At 47.1% G+C, this 20,201-nt stretch overlaps 1 long non-coding RNA gene across 1 annotated transcript in view; it reads left to right on the top strand.

The window, feature by feature from the left end:
- The window catches only part of LOC134947607 (uncharacterized), a 62,690-nt gene that overhangs the window by 23,406 nt on the left and 19,083 nt on the right, over positions 1–20,201 (top strand). Inside the window, exons 2-5 of the long non-coding RNA XR_010182650.1 lie at positions 12,861–12,965; positions 13,845–13,937; positions 14,079–14,237; positions 15,274–15,363. This is a non-coding gene — a long non-coding RNA (uncharacterized LOC134947607). The remainder of the gene's footprint in view (positions 1–12,860; positions 12,966–13,844; positions 13,938–14,078; positions 14,238–15,273; positions 15,364–20,201) is intronic.

A 20,201-nucleotide genomic window follows, 5' to 3' on the forward strand; every position in this document is an offset into this window, starting at 1 on the left:
TCAAGGTATGTGCAAAACATGGGACGTGCTGGAATTGGCCCAGATTTAATGCACACACAATATTGCTGGCGTTGTCCGATGCCACAAATCCACAGGAGAGTCCAATTGGGGTAAGCCATTCCGCGATGATCTTCCTCAGTTGCCGTAAGAGGTTTTCAGCTGTGTGCGTATTCTGGAAAGCGGTGATACAAAGCGTAGCCTGCCTAGGAAAGAGTTGGCGTTTGCGAGATGCTGCTACTGGTGCCGCCGCTGCTGTTCTTGCGGCGGGAGTCCATACATCTACCCAGTGGGCTGTCACAGTCATATAGTCCTGACCCTGCCATGCTCCACTTGTCCACATGTCCGTGGTTAAGTGGACATTGGGTACAGCTGCATTTTTTAGGACACTGGTGACTCTTTTTCTGAGGTCTGTGTACATTTTCGGTATCGCCTGCCTAGAGAAATGGAACCTAGATGGTATTTGGTACCGGGGACACAGTACCTCCAACAAGTCTCTAGTTGGCTCTGCAGTAATGATGGATACCGGAACCACGTTTCTCACCACCCAGGATGCCAAGGCCTCAGTTATCCGCTTTGCAGTAGGATGACTGCTGTGATATTTCATCTTCCTCGCAAAGGACTGTTGAACAGTCAATTGCTTACTGGAAGTAGTACAAGTGGGCTTACGACTTCCCCTCTGGGATGACCATCGACTCCCAGCGGCAACAACAGCAGCGCCAGCAGCAGTAGGCGTTACACGCAAGGATGCATCGGAGGAATCCCAGGCAGGAGAGGACTCGTCAGACTTGCCAGTGACATGGCCTGCAGGACTATTGGCATTCCTGGGGAAGGAGGAAATTGACACTGAGGGAGTTGGTGGGGTGGTTTGCGTGAGCTTGGTTACAAGAGGAAGGGATTTACTGGTCAGTGGACTGCTTCCGCTGTCACCCAAAGTTTTTGAACTTGTCACTGACTTATTATGAATGCGCTGCAGGTGACGTATAAGGGAGGATGTTCCGAGGTGGTTAACGTCCTTACCCCTACTTATTACAGCTTGACAAAGGGAACACACGGCTTGACACCTGTTGTCCGCATTTGTGGTGAAATACCTCCACACCGAAGAGCTGATTTTTTTGGTATTTTCACCTGGCATGTCAACGGCCATATTCCTCCCACGGACAACAGGTGTCTCCCCGGGTGCCTGACTTAAACAAACCACCTCACCATCAGAATCCTCCTGGTCAATTTCCTCCCCAGCGCCAGCAACACCCATATCCTCCTCATCCTGGTGTACTTCAACACTGACATCTTCAATCTGACTATCAGGAACTGGACTGCGGGTGCTCCTTCCAGCACTTGCAGGGGGCATGCAAATAGTGGAAGGCGCATGCTCTTCACGTCCAGTGTTGGGAAGGTCAGGCATCGCAAACGACACAATTGGACTCTCCTTGTGGATTTGGGATTTCAAAGAACGCACAGTTCTTTGCGGTGCTTTTGCCAGCTTGAGTCTTTTCAGTTTTCTAGCGAGAGGCTGAGTGCTTCCATCCTCATGTGAAGCTGAACCACTAGCCATGAACATAGGCCAGGGCCTCAGCCGTTCCTTGCCACTCCGTGTGGTAAATGGCATATTGGCAAGTTTACGCTTCTCCTCCGACAATTTTATTTTAGGTTTTGGAGTCCTTTTTTTTCTGATATTTGGTGTTTTGGATTTGACATGCTCTGTACTATGACATTGGGCATCGGCCTTGGCAGACGACGTTGCTGGCATTTCATCGTCTCGGCCATGACTAGTGGCAGCAGCTTCAGCACGAGGTGGAAGTGGATCTTGATCTTTCCCTAATTTTGGAACCTCAACTTTTTTGTTCTCCATATTTTATAGGCAGAACTAAAAGGCACCTCAGGTAAACAATGGAGATGGATGGATTGGATACTAGTATACAATTATGGACGGACTGCCACGGTTAGGTGGTATAAAAAAACCACGGTTAGGTGGTATATATTATAATAATAATACAATTATGGATGGACGGACTGCCTGCCGACTGCCGACACAGAGGTAGCCACAGCCGTGAACTACCGCACTGTACACTGGTTGATAAAGAGATAGTAGTATACTCGTAACAATTAGGATGACACTATGACGGTATAAAGAATGGAAAAAAAACCACGGTTAGGTGGTAGGTATATAATAATAAATAATACAATTCTGGTCGGACGGACTGCCTGCCGTGTGCCGACACAGAGGTAGCCACAGCCGTGAACTACCGCACTGTACACTGGTTGATAAAGAGATAGTAGTATACTCGTAACAATTAGGATGACACTATGACGGTATAAAGAATGAAAAAAAAAACCACGGTTAGGTGGTAGGTATATAATAATAAATAATACAATTCTGGTCGGACGGACTGCCTGCCGTGTGCCGACACAGAGGTAGCCACAGCCGTGAACTACCGCACTGTACACTGGTTGATAAAGAGATAGTAGTATACTCGTAACAATTAGGATGACACTATGACGGTATAAAGAATGAAAAAAAAACCACGGTTAGGTGGTAGGTATATAATAATAAATAATACAATTCTGGTCGGACGGACTGCCTGCCGTGTGCCGACACAGAGGTAGCCACAGCCGTGAACTACCGCACTGTACACTGGTTGATAAAGAGATAGTAGTATACTCGTAACAATTAGGATGACACTATGACGGTATAAAGAATGAAAAAAAAACCACGGTTAGGTGGTAGGTATATAATAATAAATAATACAATTCTGGTCGGACGGACTGCCTGCCGTGTGCCGACACAGAGGTAGCCACAGCCGTGAACTACCGCACTGTACACTGGTTGATAAAGAGATAGTAGTATACTCGTAACAATTAGGATGACACTATGACGGTATAAAGAATGAAAAAAAAACCACGGTTAGGTGGTAGGTATATAATAATAAATAATACAATTCTGGTCGGACGGACTGCCTGCCGTGTGCCGACACAGAGGTAGCCACAGCCGTGAACTACCGCACTGTACACTGGTTGATAAAGAGATAGTAGTATACTCGTAACAATTAGGATGACACTATGACGGTATAAAGAATGAAAAAAAAAACCACGGTTAGGTGGTAGGTATATAATAATAAATAATACAATTCTGGTCGGACGGACTGCCTGCCGTGTGCCGACACAGAGGTAGCCACAGCCGTGAACTACCGCACTGTACACTGGTTGATAAAGAGATAGTAGTATACTCGTAACAATTAGGATGACACTATGACGGTATAAAGAATGAAAAAAAAAACCACGGTTAGGTGGTAGGTATATAATAATAAATAATACAATTCTGGTCGGACGGACTGCCTGCCGTGTGCCGACACAGAGGTAGCCACAGCCGTGAACTACCGCACTGTACACTGGTTGATAAAGAGATAGTAGTATACTCGTAACAATTAGGATGACACTATGACGGTATAAAGAATGAAAAAAAAACCACGGTTAGGTGGTAGGTATATAATAATAAATAATACAATTCTGGTCGGACGGACTGCCTGCCGTGTGCCGACACAGAGGTAGCCACAGCCGTGAACTACCGCACTGTACACTGGTTGATAAAGAGATAGTAGTATACTCGTAACAATTAGGATGACACTATGACGGTATAAAGAATGAAAAAAAAACCACGGTTAGGTGGTAGGTATATAATAATAAATAATACAATTCTGGTCGGACGGACTGCCTGCCGTGTGCCGACACAGAGGTAGCCACAGCCGTGAACTACCGCACTGTACTGTGTCTGCTGCTAATATAGACTGGTTGATATTTAAAGAGATATTAGTAGTATACAACAATACTATACTGGTGGTCAGGCACTGGTCACCACTCCTGCAGCAAAAGTGTGCACTGTTAATTAATATAATTGTACTCCTGGCTCCTGCTAACAACCTGCAGTGCTCCCCAGTCTCCCCCACAATTAATTATAAGCTTTTAATTTATACATTGATGACTGTGCAGCACACTGGGCTGAGCTGAGTGCACACAGACTGAGTCACACTGTGTGACTGACTGTGCTGTGTATCGTTTTTTTTTTCAGGCAGAGAACGGATATAGCAGAGAGAAGTGAACGGATATATTATATTAAATAAAAGTTAACTAGCAACTGCACTGGTCACTGACTGTGGTAAACTAACTCTGTCTGCGACTCTGCACAATCTCTCTCTCTCTATCTAATCTATCTCTATTCTAATGGAGAGGACGCCAGACACGTCCTCTCCCTATCAATCTCAATGCACGAGTGAAAATGGCGGCGACGCGCGGCTCCTTATATAGAATCCGAGTCTCGCGATAGAATCCGAGCCTCGCGAGAATCCGACAGCGTCATGATGACGTTCGGGCGCGCTCGGGTTAACCGAGCAAGGCGGGAAGATCCGAGTCGCTCGGACCCGTGAAAAAAAACATGAAGTTCGGGCGGGTTCGGATTCCGAGGAACCGAACCCGCTCATCTCTAATAAATATATACAGCAGCTATATTAGGGAAAAACACTTATATAAGGTTATCCCTGTATATATATAGCGCTCTGGTGTGTGCTGGCAAACTCTCCCTCTGTCTCCCCAAAGGGCTAGTGGGGTCCTGTCCTCTATCAGAGCATTCCCTGTGTGTGTGCTGTGTGTCGGTACGTTGTGTCGACATGTATGAGGAGGAAAATGGTGTGGAGGCGGAGCAATTGCCTGTGTTAGTGATGTCACCCCCTAGGGAGTCGACACCTGACTGGATGGTCTTATGGAAAGAATTACGTGATAGTGTCAGCACTTTACAAAAGACTGTTGACGACATGAGACAGCCGGCAAATCAGTTAATACCTGTACAGGCGTCTCAAACACCGTCAGGGGCTCTAAAGCGCCCGTTACCTCAGGTCGATACAGACACAGACACGGACACTGACTCCAGTGTCGACGGTGAGAAAACAAACGTATTTTCCAGTAGGGCCACACGTTACATGATCACGGCAATGAAGGAGGTTTTGAACATTTCTGATACTACAAGTACCACAAAAAAGGGTATTATGTGGGGTGTGAAAAAACTACCCGTAGTTTTTCCCGAATCAGATGAATTGAATGAGGTGTGTAATGAATCGTGGGTTTCCCCCGATAAAAAACTGCTAATTTCTAAAAAGTTATTGGCATTATACCCTTTCCCGCCAGAGGTTAGGGCGCGTTGGGAAACACCCCCTAGCGTAGATAAGGCGCTCACACGCTTATCAAAACAAGTGGCGTTACCGTCCCCCGATACGGCCGCCCTCAAGGAACCAGCTGATAGAAAGCTGGAAAATATCCTTAAAAGTATATACACACATACTGGTATTATACTGCGACCAGCAATCGCCTCAGCCTGGATGTGCAGTGCTGGGGTGGCTTGGTCGGATTCCCTGACTGAAAATATTGATACCCTGGACAGGGACAATATATTATTGACTATAGAGCATTTAAAGGATGCATTTCTATATATGCGAGATGCACAGAGGGATATTTGCACTCTGGCATCAAGAGTAAGTGCGATGTCCATTTCTGCCAGAAGAGGATTATGGACGCGACAGTGGTCAGGGGATGCGGATTCCAAACGGCATATGGAAGTATTGCCGTATAAAGGGGAGGAGTTATTTGGGGTCGGTCTATCGGACCTGGTGGCCACGGCAACGGCTGGAAAATCCACCTTTTTACCCCAAGTCACCTCGCAGCAGAAAAAGATACCGTCTTTTCAGGCTCAGTCCTTTCGTCCCCATAAGGGCAAGCGGGCGAAAGGCCACTCATATCTGCCCCGGGGCAGAGGAAGGGGAAAAAGACTGCAGCAGACAGCCTCTTCCCACGAACAGAAGCCCTCCCCCGCTTCTGCCAAGTCCTCAGCATGACGCTGGGGCCTTACAAGCGGACTCAGGCACGGTGGGGGCCCGTCTCAAGAATTTCAGCGCGCAGTGGGCTCACTCGCAAGTGGACCCCTGGATCCTGCAGGTAGTATCTCAGGGGTACAAATTGGAATTCGAGACGTCTCCCCCTCGCCGGTTCCTGAAGTCTGCTTTACCAACGTCTCCCCCCGACAGGGAGGCGGTATTGGAAGCCATTCACAAGCTGTATTCCCAGCAGGTGATAATCAAGGTACCCCTCCTACAACAGGGAAAGGGGTATTATTCCACGCTGTTTGTGGTACCGAAGCCGGACGGCTCGGTGAGACCCATTTTAAATCTGAAATCCTTGAACACTTACATAAAAAGGTTCAAGTTCAAGATGGAGTCACTCAGAGCAGTGATAGCGAACCTGGAAGAAGGGGACTATATGGTGTCTCTGGACATCAAGGATGCTTACCTCCATTTCCCAATTTGCCCTTCTCACCAAGGGTACCTCAGGTTTGTGGTACAGAACTGTCACTATCAGTTTCAGACGCTGCCGTTTGGATTGTCCACGGCACCCCGGGTCTTTACCAAGGTAATGGCCGAAATGATGATTCTTCTTCGAAGAAAAGGCGTCTTAATTATCCCTTACTTGGACGATCTCCTGATAAGGGCAAGGTCCAGAGAACAGTTAGAGGTCGGAGTAGCACTATCTCAAGTAGTACTACGACAGCACGGATGGATTCTAAATATTCCAAAATCGCAGCTGATTCCGACGACACGTCTGCTGTTCCTAGGGATGATTCTGGACACAGTACAGAAAAAGGTGTTTCTCCCGGAGGAGAAGGCCAAGGAGTTATCCGACCTAGTCAGGAACCTCCTAAGACCAGGCCAAGTGTCAGTACATCAATGCACAAGGGTCCTGGGAAAGATGGTGGCTTCTTACGAAGCGATTCCATTCGGCAGATTCCACGCAAGAACTTTTCAGTGGGATCTGCTGGACAAATGGTCCGGATCGCATCTTCAAATGCATCAGCGGATAACCCTGTCTCCAAGGACAAGGGTGTCTCTCCTGTGGTGGTTACAGAGTGCTCATCTCCTAGAGGGCCGCAGATTCGGCATTCAGGATTGGGTCCTGGTGACCACGGATGCCAGCCTGAGAGGCTGGGGAGCAGTCACACAGGGAAGAAATTTCCAGGGCTTGTGGTCAAGCATGGAAACGTCACTTCACATAAATATCCTGGAACTAAGGGCCATTTACAATGCCCTAAGTCAGGCAAGACCTCTGCTTCAGGGTCAGCCGGTGTTGATCCAGTCGGACAACATCACGGCAGTCGCCCACGTAAACAGACAGGGCGGCACAAGAAGCAGGAGGGCAATGATGGAAGTGGCAAGGATTCTTCGCTGGGCGGAGAATCATGTGATAGCACTGTCAGCAGTGTTCATTCCGGGAGTGGACAACTGGGAAGCAGACTTCCTCAGCAGACACGATCTTCACCCGGGGGAGTGGGGACTTCACCCAGAAGTCTTCCACATGATTGTGAACCGTTGGGAAAAACCAAAGGTGGACATGATGGCGTCCCGCCTCAACAAAAAACTGGACAGATATTGCGCCAGGTCAAGGGACCCTCAGGCAATAGCTGTGGACGCTCTGGTAACACCGTGGGTGTACCAGTCAGTGTATGTGTTCCCTCCTCTTCCTCTCATACCAAAAGTACTGAGAATCATAAGAAGGAGAGGAGTAAAGACTATACTCGTGGCTCCGGATTGGCCAAGAAGGACTTGGTACCCGGAAATTCAAGAGATGCTCACGGAAGACCCGTGGCCTCTACCTCTAAGAAAGGACCTGCTCCAGCAGGGACCATGTCTGTTCTAAGACTTACCGCGGCTGCGTTTGACGGCATGGCGGTTGAACGCCGGATCCTGAAGGAAAAAGGCATTCCGGATGAAGTCATCCCTACCCTGATCAAAGCCAGGAAGGATGTAACCGTACAACATTATCACCGTATTTGGCGTAAATATGTTGCGTGGTGCGAGGCCAGGAAGGCCCCTACAGAGGAATTTCAACTGGGTCGTTTCCTGCAAACAGGACTGTCTATGGGCCTCAAATTGGGGTCCATTAAGGTTCAAATTTCGGCCCTGTCAATATTCTTCCAAAAAGAACTGGCTTCTGTTCCTGAAGTTCAGACGTTTGTCAAGGGAGTACTGCATATACAGCCTCCTTTTGTGCCTCCAGTGGCACCTTGGGATCTCAATGTAGTTTTGGGATTCCTAAAATCACATTGGTTTGAACCACTCACCACTGTGGACTTAAAATATCTCACATGGAAAGTGGTAATGCTGTTAGCGCTGGCTTCAGCCAGGCGTGTCTCAGAATTGGCGGCTTTATCCTATAAAAGCCCTTACCTAATTTTTCATACGGACAGGGCAGAATTGAGGACTCGTCCTCAATTTCTCCCTAAGGTGGTTTCAGCTTTTCACTTAAACCAGCCTATTGTGGTGCCTGCGGCTACTAGGGACTTGGAGGATTCCAAGTTGCTAGACGTTGTCAGGGCCCTGGAAATATATGTTTCCAGGACGGCTGGAGTCAGGAAATCTGATTCGCTGTTTATCCTGTATGCACCCAACAAGCTGGGTGCTCCTGCTTCTAAGCAGACGATTGCTCGTTGGATTTGTAGTACAATTCAGCTTGCACACTCTGTGGCAGGCCTGCCACAGCCAAAATCTGTAAAAGCCCATTCCACACGGAAAGTGGGCTCATCTTGGGCGGCTGCCCGAGGGGTCTCGGCTTTACAACTTTGCCGAGCAGCTACTTGGTCAGGGGCAAACACGTTTGCTAAATTCTACAAATTTGATACCCTGGCTGAGGAGGACCTGGAGTTCTCTCATTCGGTGCTGCAGAGTCATCCGCACTCTCCCGCCCGTTTGGGAGCTTTGGTATAATCCCCATGGTCCTTTCGGAGTCCCCAGCATCCACTAGGACGTTAGAGAAAATAAGAATTTACTTACCGATAATTCTATTTCTCATAGTCCGTAGTGGATGCTGGGCGCCCATCCCAAGTGCGGATTGTCTGCATTACTTGTACATAGTTATTGTTACAAAAATCGGGTTATTGTTGTTGTGAGCCATCTTTTCAGAGGCTCCTTCTGTTATCATGCTGTTAACTGGGTTCAGATCACAAGTTGTACGGTGTGATTGGTGTGGCTGGTATGAGTCTTACCCGGGATTCAAAATCCTTCCTTATTGTGTACGCTCGTCCGGGCACAGTATCCTAACTGAGGCTTGGAGGAGGGTCATAGGGGGAGGAGCCAGTGCACACCAGGTAGTCCTAAAGCTTTTTACTTTTGTGCCCAGTCTCCTGCGGAGCCACTATTCCCCATGGTCCTTTCGGAGTCCCCAGCATCCACTACGGACTATGAGAAATAGAATTATCGGTAAGTAAATTCTTATTTTAAAACCTACGTTGTATCTCTCTTTCCGGCAGACACAAGTCTGCAGGGGTTCAAAGACCTGCTGGTGAGAAAATTGTCAAGTCAAGCGGAACGTGACCCGTCAACAGCTCCTCCTTCACATTCTCCCGCAACTGGGGGTGCGAGGAAAAGGCTAAGAATTCCGAGCCCACCCGCTGGCGGTGATGCAGGGCAGTCTGGAGCGAGTGCTGACATCTGGTCCGGACTGAAGGACATGCCAACGATTACTGACATGTTGTCTACTGTCACTGCATATGATTCTCTCACCATTGAAAGAATGGTGGAGGATTATATGAGTGACCGCATCCAAGTAGGCATGTCAGACAGTCCGTACGTATACTGGCAGGAAAAAGAGGCAATTTGGAGGCCCTTGCAGAAACTGGCTTTATTCTACCTAAGTTGCCCTCCCTCCAGTTTGTACTCCGAAAGAGTGTTTAGTGCAGCCGCTCACCTTGTCAGCAATCGGCGTACGAGGTTACTTCCAGAAAATGTAGAGAAGATGATGTTCATTAAAATTAATTATAATCAATTCCTCCGTCGAGACATTCACCAGCAGCAATTGCCTCCAGAAAGTACACGGGGACCTGAGATGGTGGATTTCAGTGGGGACGAATTAATAATCTGTGAGGAGGGGGATGTACACAGTGAAAGGGGTGAGGAATCGGACGATGAGGAGGAGGTGGACATCTTGCCTCTGTAGAGCCAGTTTGTGCAAGGAGAGATTGATTGCTTCTTTTTTGGTGGGGGCCCAAACCAACCAGTCATTTCAGTCACAGTCGTGTGGCAGACCCTGTCGCTGAAATGATGGGTTCGTTAAAGTGTGCATGTCCTGTTTATACAACATAAGGGTGGGTGGGAGGGCCCAAGGACAATTCCATCTTGCACCTCTTTTTTCTTTCATTTTTCTTTGCATCATGTTCTGTTTGGGGACTATTTTTTTCAAGTGCCATCCTGTCTGACACTGCAGTCCCACTCCTAGATGGGCCAGGTGTTTGTGTCGGCCACTTGGGTCGCTTAGCTTAGTCACACAGCGACCTTGGTGCGCCTCTTTTTTTCTTTGCATCATGTGCTGTTTGGGGACAATTTTTTTCAAGTGCCATCCTGTCTGACACTGCAGTGCCACTCCTAGATGGGCCAGGTGTTTGTGTCGGCCACTTGTGTCGCTTAGCTTAGTCACACAGCGACCTTGGTGCGCCTCTTTTTTTCTTTGCATCATGTGCTGTTTGGGGACTATTTTTTTCAAGTGCCATCCTGTCTGACACTGCAGTGCCACTCCTAGATGGGCCAGGTGTTTGTGTCGGCCACTTGTGTCGCTTAGCTTAGCCATCCAGCCACCTCTGTGCAAATTTTAGGACTAAAAATAATATTGTGAGGTGTGAGGTGTTCAGAATAGACTGAAAATGAGTGGAAATTATGGTTATTGAGGTTAATAATACTATGGGATCAAAATGACCCCCAAATTCTATGATTTAAGCTGTTTTTTAGTGTTTTTTAAAAAAAAAACACCCGAATCCGACAAAAATTTTTCGGTGAGGTTTTGCCAAAACGTGTCCGAACCCAAAACACGGCCGCGGAACCGAACCCAAAACCAAAACACAAAACCCGAAAAATTTCCGGTGCACATCATTACACATTATTACTACTGTATTTAAGTAATGTACATTTCTCTAATGTTCTAGAGGATGCTGGGGTCCATTTAGTACCATGGGGTATAGACAGGTCTGTAGGAGCCATCGGCACTAAATGACTTTAAACGTGTGGGCTGGCCCCTCCCTCTATGCCCCTCCTCCAGACGTCAGTTTAGAAATTGTGCCCGGAGGAATCCGTTTGGATGGGCGACCATGTTAAGGTTGATAGTCATTAGGTCAACCACTATTGGTCGACAGTGACATGGTCGACATGGACTCATGGTTGAAACATGAAAATAGTCGACATGACAGGTCAGCATATGAAAAGGTCGACATGGCTTTTTTTAAATAAATTTTTTAATTTTTCATGCTTTGCCATCCACGTGGACTACGATTGGGAATAGTAACCTGCGCCGAGCGCAGGATGGCGAGCGAAGCGAGCCATGCAAGGAGACGCGGTACACTAATTCGGGTTCCCCGTCACTTTACGAAGAAAACGACACCAAAAACAATCCAAAAATCCATGCTGACCTTTTCATGTGTCGACCATGAGTGCATGTCGACCATGTCACTATCGACCAATAGTGGTCGACCTAATGATTGTCGACCTTAACATGGTCGACCATTCATACCGGAACCATGCCCGGACACCACACACCATACCGCAATGCTCGTTATACCCTATGCCACACACCGCAATGCCCCTTATACATTATGCCACACACTACAATCCCCTGAAGCATTATACCACATACCACAATGCCCATGATATAGGTGTGGATCATAGAATCGACAGTAACTAGGTCAACAATGTTTAGGTTGACCACTATTGGTCGACAGTACCTAGGTCGACAGGGTTGGAAGGTCGACATGAGTTTTGTTTTTTGTTTTTGGTGTTGTTTTGTTCGTAAAGTGACAGGGAACCCCATTAGTGCACCATGTCTCCTCGCAGTAGAGGGCTCAGACTCTACTGCGCATGCGCAGATCTCCAGGAAAATGGCGCGGCGGCCAGTTTCCCAGAGATTTCTCTACTGCGCATGCGCAGAACTCTGTGAAAATGAGTTTTAACAGCAGCGGTGATGTCGGCGCGGGACTCCGGAGAGGTGTGTATTACCCAAATGGGTGCTCTGTGTGCGGTGGGGGCCCCCTCTGCACATATTGCACCCATTATAGAAACACCAGTGCCTGTGACACATTATGACACACCGCAATGTCCGTGATACATTATGCCACACACCACAATGCCCATTAAACATTAAGTCCTACAGTAAGGCTTCTAATTAATTTTAAATTACTGTACCTGCTCGTTGCCTGGGGTTTACTTGTACAGGGGATCCGGTCTTGGGGTCGACAATACTTAGGTCGACAGTGTCTAGGTTGACCACAATTGGTCGATAGTAAGTAGGTCAACAGGGTGTCTAGGTCATCGGGGCTTCTTGGTAGACATGTACTATATAGACATGACAAAAGGTTGACATGCATTTTTCTAAAATGTTTTCATTTTTTGAACTTTTTCATATTTTACGATCCACATGGGTTACGAATGGGAATAGTGACCGGTATCTGATCATATGGTCAACCATCATTAGGTCAACATTCATTAGGTCGACCACTAATTGGGGTTCCCGGTCACTCTGCAAAAAAAACGATACCCAAAAATGTCAATAGTACCATGTTGACCTTTTTTCATGACGACCTAGCACATGTCCACTTATAGACCATGTCCACCTATCAACACTGTCGACCAATAGTGGTCGACATAATGACTGTCAACCTTAGTGTGGTGCACCCAATGACCGTTACCCCGTGTACCTAAGCACCTCCTCAACCATTATTTACTGTTACAGCATTCAGTATGTGCAGTAATGTACTGTATCTAAGGGCACTGTACATTCCTTTTTGTACCCAGGGCGTCAGCAGCAGATAAGATGGCAAAGGGCCCAGCAGCAGATAAGGTGGCGAAGGGCCCGGCACCACTCTTTCACTGCCATACCGGGGACCAGCGCCACAAGCAGTAAGTCTTGTACTCTCTTTATTGTGTACTTTTTATACCAGTGGTTCCCAAACGTTTTTGAGTCACGGCACCCCTAGGCCAAAAGTTTTTTATTGAGAAATTTAGAAAAAAATAAATAAACAAAAGTAAAATGTGCTTGTACAGTACTGTATGTCATCCTTAGGTTCAATTACTGTATGTGGTGAGGGAAAGGATTCACTTCTGATTGCCCAAATACTGTACTGTAATTTATGATTGGAAGACCCCAGCACTGATTTTGCCTATTACAGTGACAATAAATATTTGAATTGGTTCTTGATCACCCCTGCAAGCGTCTATTTTTATTTTTGAGATTTACGGGATTTGCATAGGAGTCACTTTATAAGCGGGACATAAGGGGCACTCCTGGGGACATAAAGGGCACTACTACTGGGGGCATTTCTTTTATGGGCTCTACTGTACATAAGGGGCACTAACAGTACAGTGGCCATAGCATAAGGGGCAATACTACTGTGGGCATTGTATAAGGGGCATTACTGCTGTGGGCATTATGTGTATTAGGGGTGCTACTGCTGTGGGCTTTGTGTATGAGGGGCACTAATGTGTGTCATAACATGAATAAGGGACACCCCTACAGTACAGTATGTGGTGGAATGTGAATAAGATTGTGCTACTGTGCATCATAATTTTAATTGGGTATACTATATATATTGGGCCATGCACCTTGATTTTTGAGACAACGGCCCTTTATTGGGGGTGCACCTGCGGTGCACGTAATCCCGTTATTGCATAGGTGTCGGGAGGCCGGGGGTGGGGGGAGTTCCTCCTCCTTGCTAGGACCACCTTGCTTCCCAGCCATATTGTTTACTGAAAATTGTGCTGCCATTTTTTTTTCAACAGTCCAGCAACGCTCGCAGCTGAAGGACGCAGGCAGCCTTCCAGGTCCCAGCACAGCAGGAGGACACTGGAGAGGAAGGCGCAGCCCTCCCCAAAGTAAGTACAGTACTTGTTTTTGTTAAGGGCCAACTGTAGGCATACAGTACAGTATTCTGTCTCTCTGTCTCCATCTCCTCATCTCCTCCCACCCTGCCTCATCTATCCTATTGAAAATTGTGCTGCCATTTTTTTCAACAGTCCAGTAGGAGGAAGCCAGGCCAGACAGCCCCTCGGGCCCCAGTACAGACAGCGGTGGGTGGACCAGCCCAGAGCAAACACTGTACTGTGCCTCCTGCTCCTCGGATGAGGAGGTGGCAGCAGCACTACCTCCTGCATACACCAGGCCTCCCCCAGGCTGTAAGTACTGCACTGTAATGTATATGTTCTGTTGTTAATGATTATTTACAGTATGATGACCCTATGGATTGCTGCCCTAAGGAAATTTTTACCTTCCCTCAAGTGGCTCAGTGTTGATAGTGTGATAGTATACGTAGTACTGTACATACTGTACAACATACAGTAATACTGTAGTTGTCAAGCAATCTTGCTGCTGGTCTTCCCCTGTCTTTCTGTATGGATACTGTACCTTTCTTTGCATGGTGTCCAAAGTAGAGTAGGATAGCTACATTACCGTACTGTAGGAGAACACAGATTCAGGAGCCTTGGCTGCCGGACCGCGAGCTCTGATTGGCTCACGGGCTGGCGCCAAATTGAAAGTAGACACAGAGGGGCAGGAGAGGCGCACACTGCATGCTCTCCTCCCCTCAAGAAGCAGCAACAGCAGCTCGTCCGAATGTCAATCTGTGCTAAATCAGTGGCAGCGCCGCCCGCAGCCCTGCGCCTCCAAGCCACCACGGGGGCTGTGGGGTCAGTAGTTACGCCACTGATTACATGACAGTAAACATAATTTTAGTCTCCAGCATCAATAATCTTCTTACTGTACTTTATTGGTGTTCACATGTGCTGCCGAATGATATTGTATAGTATTTCTGTATGCTGTACTGTATTACTATCATTTCGGAAAGTGACCGAACATTTCTTTATCCACAGTACATTCCCCCATACTACCAGAGGAGGAATCTGAGGAGTGGCCCGACACTCCTGCACTACCATGTTAGAACTACTGTACTATACATTACTGACTGTACTGTATCCAACTTTTAAGAATACTGTATCTACACTACAGTACACAGTGGGGGATTTACACTGCCCAAAGAATCTGCTTAGGGCCCTGTAGGTCTCATTTTGTTTAGGGCCCCATGAGATCTACGGTAGAATACTAAACCTAGACCTCCGAGTTCTAAACTGTACTGTACCTTCTTTACTGTAATTTAAATAAAACACCACATGTGCCGTATACAGTATTAAACTGACAGTGCACTTTTTTTCACAGCTCCATCATTTTCCATGGTGACATCGGGCTCATCCACCCCAACTAGTTCTCTGACCTATTCACCGAGACCGACGGACCCGTCTCGTCCCGGTAAGACATTTTTGTTAAGTTAAGGCTCATTTCACCACTGTTTCTAAACCTTATTCCCCACACTGTGCCTCTTAGGGACTGGATCGGCCCACCTGCTCATCGACCCTTCTGGCATGTTCTAGAAATGCCAGATGGGCAGTCCAGCCATGCCAGTGACTGACCTCACAACTGGGTGCAGAGCCGAAACTAGGGAGGGGCTAGGGGGTCATGTGACCCGGGCGCGGGATTGGATAGGGCGCTGGGATCAGCTGCATCTGACACAGCAGAGAATCTAGTGAAGAAAAATGGGATTTGTAGTCATGTGTGCTACTGCTTACACTTTATGCAGTAGCATAGAGACTACAAATCCCATGAGGCATTGCACCCTGCAGAAAGATGGCCGCCGCAGCTGGAGCTAGGGAGTCAGGGTAACGTCTAGTTTCCCTTCCTCAGCGGCAAGCCGAAAAATTATACCAGCGGCCCGCCCGCCCGCCCTAGCTATGAATGTGGTCATGCTGCTGACCTTTCTCTGGTCCCACACAGCATAGCATTCAGCATTTCAGCCCGCTGACAGCACAGTGATGGATGGAAGCAGGATGGTGAGAGGATCGGAGGTAAAATACAAACACACACACACACACACACACACACACACACACACACACACACACATACTCACTGTGACTGGTGTTAACCCCTGCAGCTCATTTAAACTAGTTTACTTAAGCTTATATACAGTATATTGCCCTAATCTATAATGCTGAGACTGCTCATCTTCACCACTGTGACAGCTACAAATTATATATATATATATATATATATATATATCCAGAAAGTCCACACTCACTGCTCCAATTTGCAACCTGGGCGGTGCTCCATAAGAGATTCACAAGAAATCCAGAAATATATCCAAAAAAAGATACAGGCACTCACCACTTCCTTGATGATGAAAACTTTATTGGTGTGTCTCACATAGAGACAATTAACAGCATGTCAGCAAAAGGTGTCGACGTTTCGGCTCCATCTGAGCCTTTTTCAAGACTAACAAGATTACAACAGGTTCTCACCCAGCAGCCCATGACACACATCAAACCCTGGAGCACTTTTATAGCAGAGGCAAATCACAAACCCCGCCCATCAATCATCCAACAGGAAGTAACAAAAACCCTGGTATTCAAGTGTTTAACATGTTTAATCAAGGATATGTGTACAGCCAATCAAATGTCCTATGACATCATAGAGTTACATAACATGTGAACACAATCACAACTATTTAAAACCAAGAAAACAACCGATAGCGGCTGATAGTCGCGTTACCGGAAGTGCTGTGCGTTCCATTGCCAGTGGAACGCACACGTCCATCCGGCGGAAGTGGATTAGCGGACGTGACGTGCGCTCCACTGTGTATGTGGCCGGAAGTGTAAATGGCATAGGACGGCTGTACGTCGTCGCTAAGCAACCCGACTGACGCCAGTATATACGATCACATGACCGACAAAAACACATAAGTGAATATAATCATAAATTGTGTGTAATAAGGCGCGCAAGTACGGGAATCATAGATGTATTAAGCATAGGGCAGGGGCTCCATATTAGTCCTGAGTGCGGAACAAGCATTAACCACATTAAACATCTCTTAGTTTGATTCCAATAGATGACAAGTAATTATTGCATAATAATTCATATTTACTGTTGTCAACACTTCATTCCTGAGATAAAAGCTTGTTAACCGCCTATCACTAACCAAAAGAACCACAAATTCTCGCCTTTGTAAGTATATATAGAATGATTCATAATGACTTATACAGCTTAGCTGAGAAATGTGTAGTAGAAGTTTAAAACACATAATATGGATATAGATGGAACCCAGGACTTAATGGAGACCGTATTGGGTGTGTGATATTGCCTCTGCCACTAGGTGAACCAGAGTGATCACCAACACAAAAGACAAGAAAATCACAAACAAGACAACACACATAATTGTAAACATACATTATGAAAAATGCAAATATTAAAAAAATCTAGTCATAGCCCTATCCAAGAAAAATATTGAATGGTTTTGCCTCATTTAGGCCTCGTGGTGTCAGAGTGTCCAGTAGAGATGAGCGCCTGAAATTTTTCGGGTTTTGTGTTTTGGTTTTGGGTTCGGTTCCGCGGCCGTGTTTTGGGTTCGAACGCGTTTTGGCAAAACCTCACCGAATTTTTTTTGTCGGATTCGGGTGTGTTTTGGATTCGGGTGTTTTTTTCAAAAAACACTAAAAAACAGCTTAAATCATAGAATTTGGGGGTCATTTTGATCCCAAAGTATTATTAACCTCAAAAACCATAATTTACACTCATTTTCAGTCTATTCTGAATACCTCACACCTCACAATATTATTTTTAGTCCTAAAAATTTGCACCGAGGTCGCTGTGTGAGTAAGATAAGCGACCCTAGTGGCCGACACAAACACCGGGCCCATCTAGGAGTGGCACTGCAGTGTCACGCAGGATGTCCCTTCCAAAAAACCCTCCCCAAACAGCACATGACGCAAAGAAAAAAAGAGGCGCAATGAGGTAGCTGTGTGAGTAAGATTAGCGACCCTAGTGGCCGACACAAACACCGGGCCCATCTAGGAGTGGCACTGCAGTGTCACGCAGGATGGCCCTTCCAAAAAACCCTCCCCAAACAGCACATGACGCAAAGAAAAAAAGAGGCGCAATGAGGTAGCTGTGTGAGTAAGATTAGCGACCCTAGTGGCCGACACAAACACCGGGCCCATCTAGGAGTGGCACTGCAGTGTCACGCAGGATGGCCCTTCCAAAAAACCCTCCCCAAACAGCACATGACGCAAAGAAAAAAAGAGGCGCAATGAGGTAGCTGTGTGAGTAAGATTAGCGACCCTAGTGGCCGACACAAACACCGGGCCCATCTAGGAGTGGCACTGCAGTGTCACGCAGGATGTCCCTTCCAAAAAACCCTCCCCAAACAGCACATGACGCAAAGAAAAAAAGAGGCGCAATGAGGTAGCTGTGTGAGTAAGATTAGCGACCCTAGTGGCCGACACAAACACCGGGCCCATCTAGGAGTGGCACTGCAGTGTCACGCAGGATGTCCCTTCCAAAAAACCCTCCCCAAACAGCACATGACGCAAAGAAAAAAAGAGGCGCAATGAGGTAGCTGACTGTGTGAGTAAGATTAGCGACCCTAGTGGCCGACACAAACACCGAGCCCATCTAGGAGTGGCACTGCAGTGTCACGCAGGATGTCCCTTCCAAAAAAAACCTCCCCAATCAGCACATGATGCAAAGAAAAAGAAAAGAAAAAAGAGGTGCAAGATGGAATTGTCCTTGGGCCCTCCCACCCACCCTTATGTTGTATAAACAAAACAGGACATGCACACTTTAACCAACCCATCATTTCAGTGACAGGGTCTGCCACACGACTGTGACTGATATGACGGGTTGGTTTGGACCCCCCCCAAAAAAGAAGCAATTAATCTCTCCTTGCACAAACTGGCTCTACAGAGGCAAGATGTCCACCTCATCTTCACCCTCCGATATATCACCGTGTACATCCCCCTCCTCACAGATTATCAATTCGTCCCCACTGGAATCCACCATCTCAGCTCCCTGTGTACTTTGTGGAGGCAATTGCTGCTGGTCAATGTCTCCGCGGAGGAATTGATTATAATTCATTTTAATGAACATCATCTTCTCCACATTTTCTGGATGTAACCTCGTACGCCGATTGCTGACAAGGTGAGCGGCGGCACTAAACACTCTTTCTGAGTACACACTTGTGGGAGGGCAACTTAGGTAGAATAAAGCCAGTTTGTGCAAGGGCCTCCAAATTGCCTCTTTTTCCAGCCAGTATAAGTACGGACTGTGTGACGTGCCTACTTGGATGCGGTCACTCATATAATCCTCCACCATTCTATCAATGTTGAGAGAATCATATGCAGTGACAGTAGACGACATGTCCGTAATCGTTGTCAGGTCCTTCAGTACGGACCAGATGTCAGCATCAGCAGTCGCTCCAGACTGCCCTGCATCACCGCCAGCGGGTGGGCTCGGAATTCTGAGCCTTTTCCTCGCACCCCCAGTTGCGGGAGAATGTGAAGGAGGAGATGTTGACAGGTCGCGTTCCGCTTGACTTGACAATTTTGTCACCAGCAGGTCTTTCAACCCCAGCAGACCTGTGTCTGCCGGAAAGAGAGATCCAAGGTAGGCTTTAAATCTAGGATCGAGCACGGTGGCCAAAATGTAGTGCTCTGATTTCAACAGATTGACCACCCGTGAATCCTTGTTAAGCGAATTAAGGGCTGCATCCACAAGTCCCACATGCCTAGCGGAATCGCTCCCTTTTAGCTCCTTCTTCAATGCCTCCAGCTTCTTCTGCAAAAGCCTGATGAGGGGAATGACCTGACTCAGGCTGGCAGTGTCTGAACTGACTTCACGTGTGGCAAGTTCAAAGGGCATCAGAACCTTGCACAACGTTGAAATCATTCTCCACTGCACTTGAGACAGGTGCATTCCACCTACTATATCGTGCTCAATTGTATAGGCTTGAATGGCCTTTTGCTGCTCCTCCAACCTCTGAAGCATATAGAGGGTTGAATTCCACCTCGTTACCACTTCTTGCTTCAGATGATGGCAGGGCAGGTTCAGTAGTTTTTGGTGGTGCTCCAGTTTTCTGTACGTGGTGCCTGTACGCCGAAAGTGTCCCGCAATTCTTCTGGCCACCGACAGCATCTCTTGCACGCCCCTGTCGTTTTTTAAAAAATTCTGCACCACCAAATTCAAGGTATGTGCAAAACATGGGACGTGCTGGAATTGGCCCAGATTTAATGCACACACAATATTGCTGGCGTTGTCCG

The sequence above is a fragment of the Pseudophryne corroboree genome, chromosome 8 (genome assembly GCF_028390025.1).
Source record: "Pseudophryne corroboree isolate aPseCor3 chromosome 8, aPseCor3.hap2, whole genome shotgun sequence".
Lineage (NCBI taxonomy): Eukaryota > Metazoa > Chordata > Amphibia > Anura > Myobatrachidae > Pseudophryne > Pseudophryne corroboree.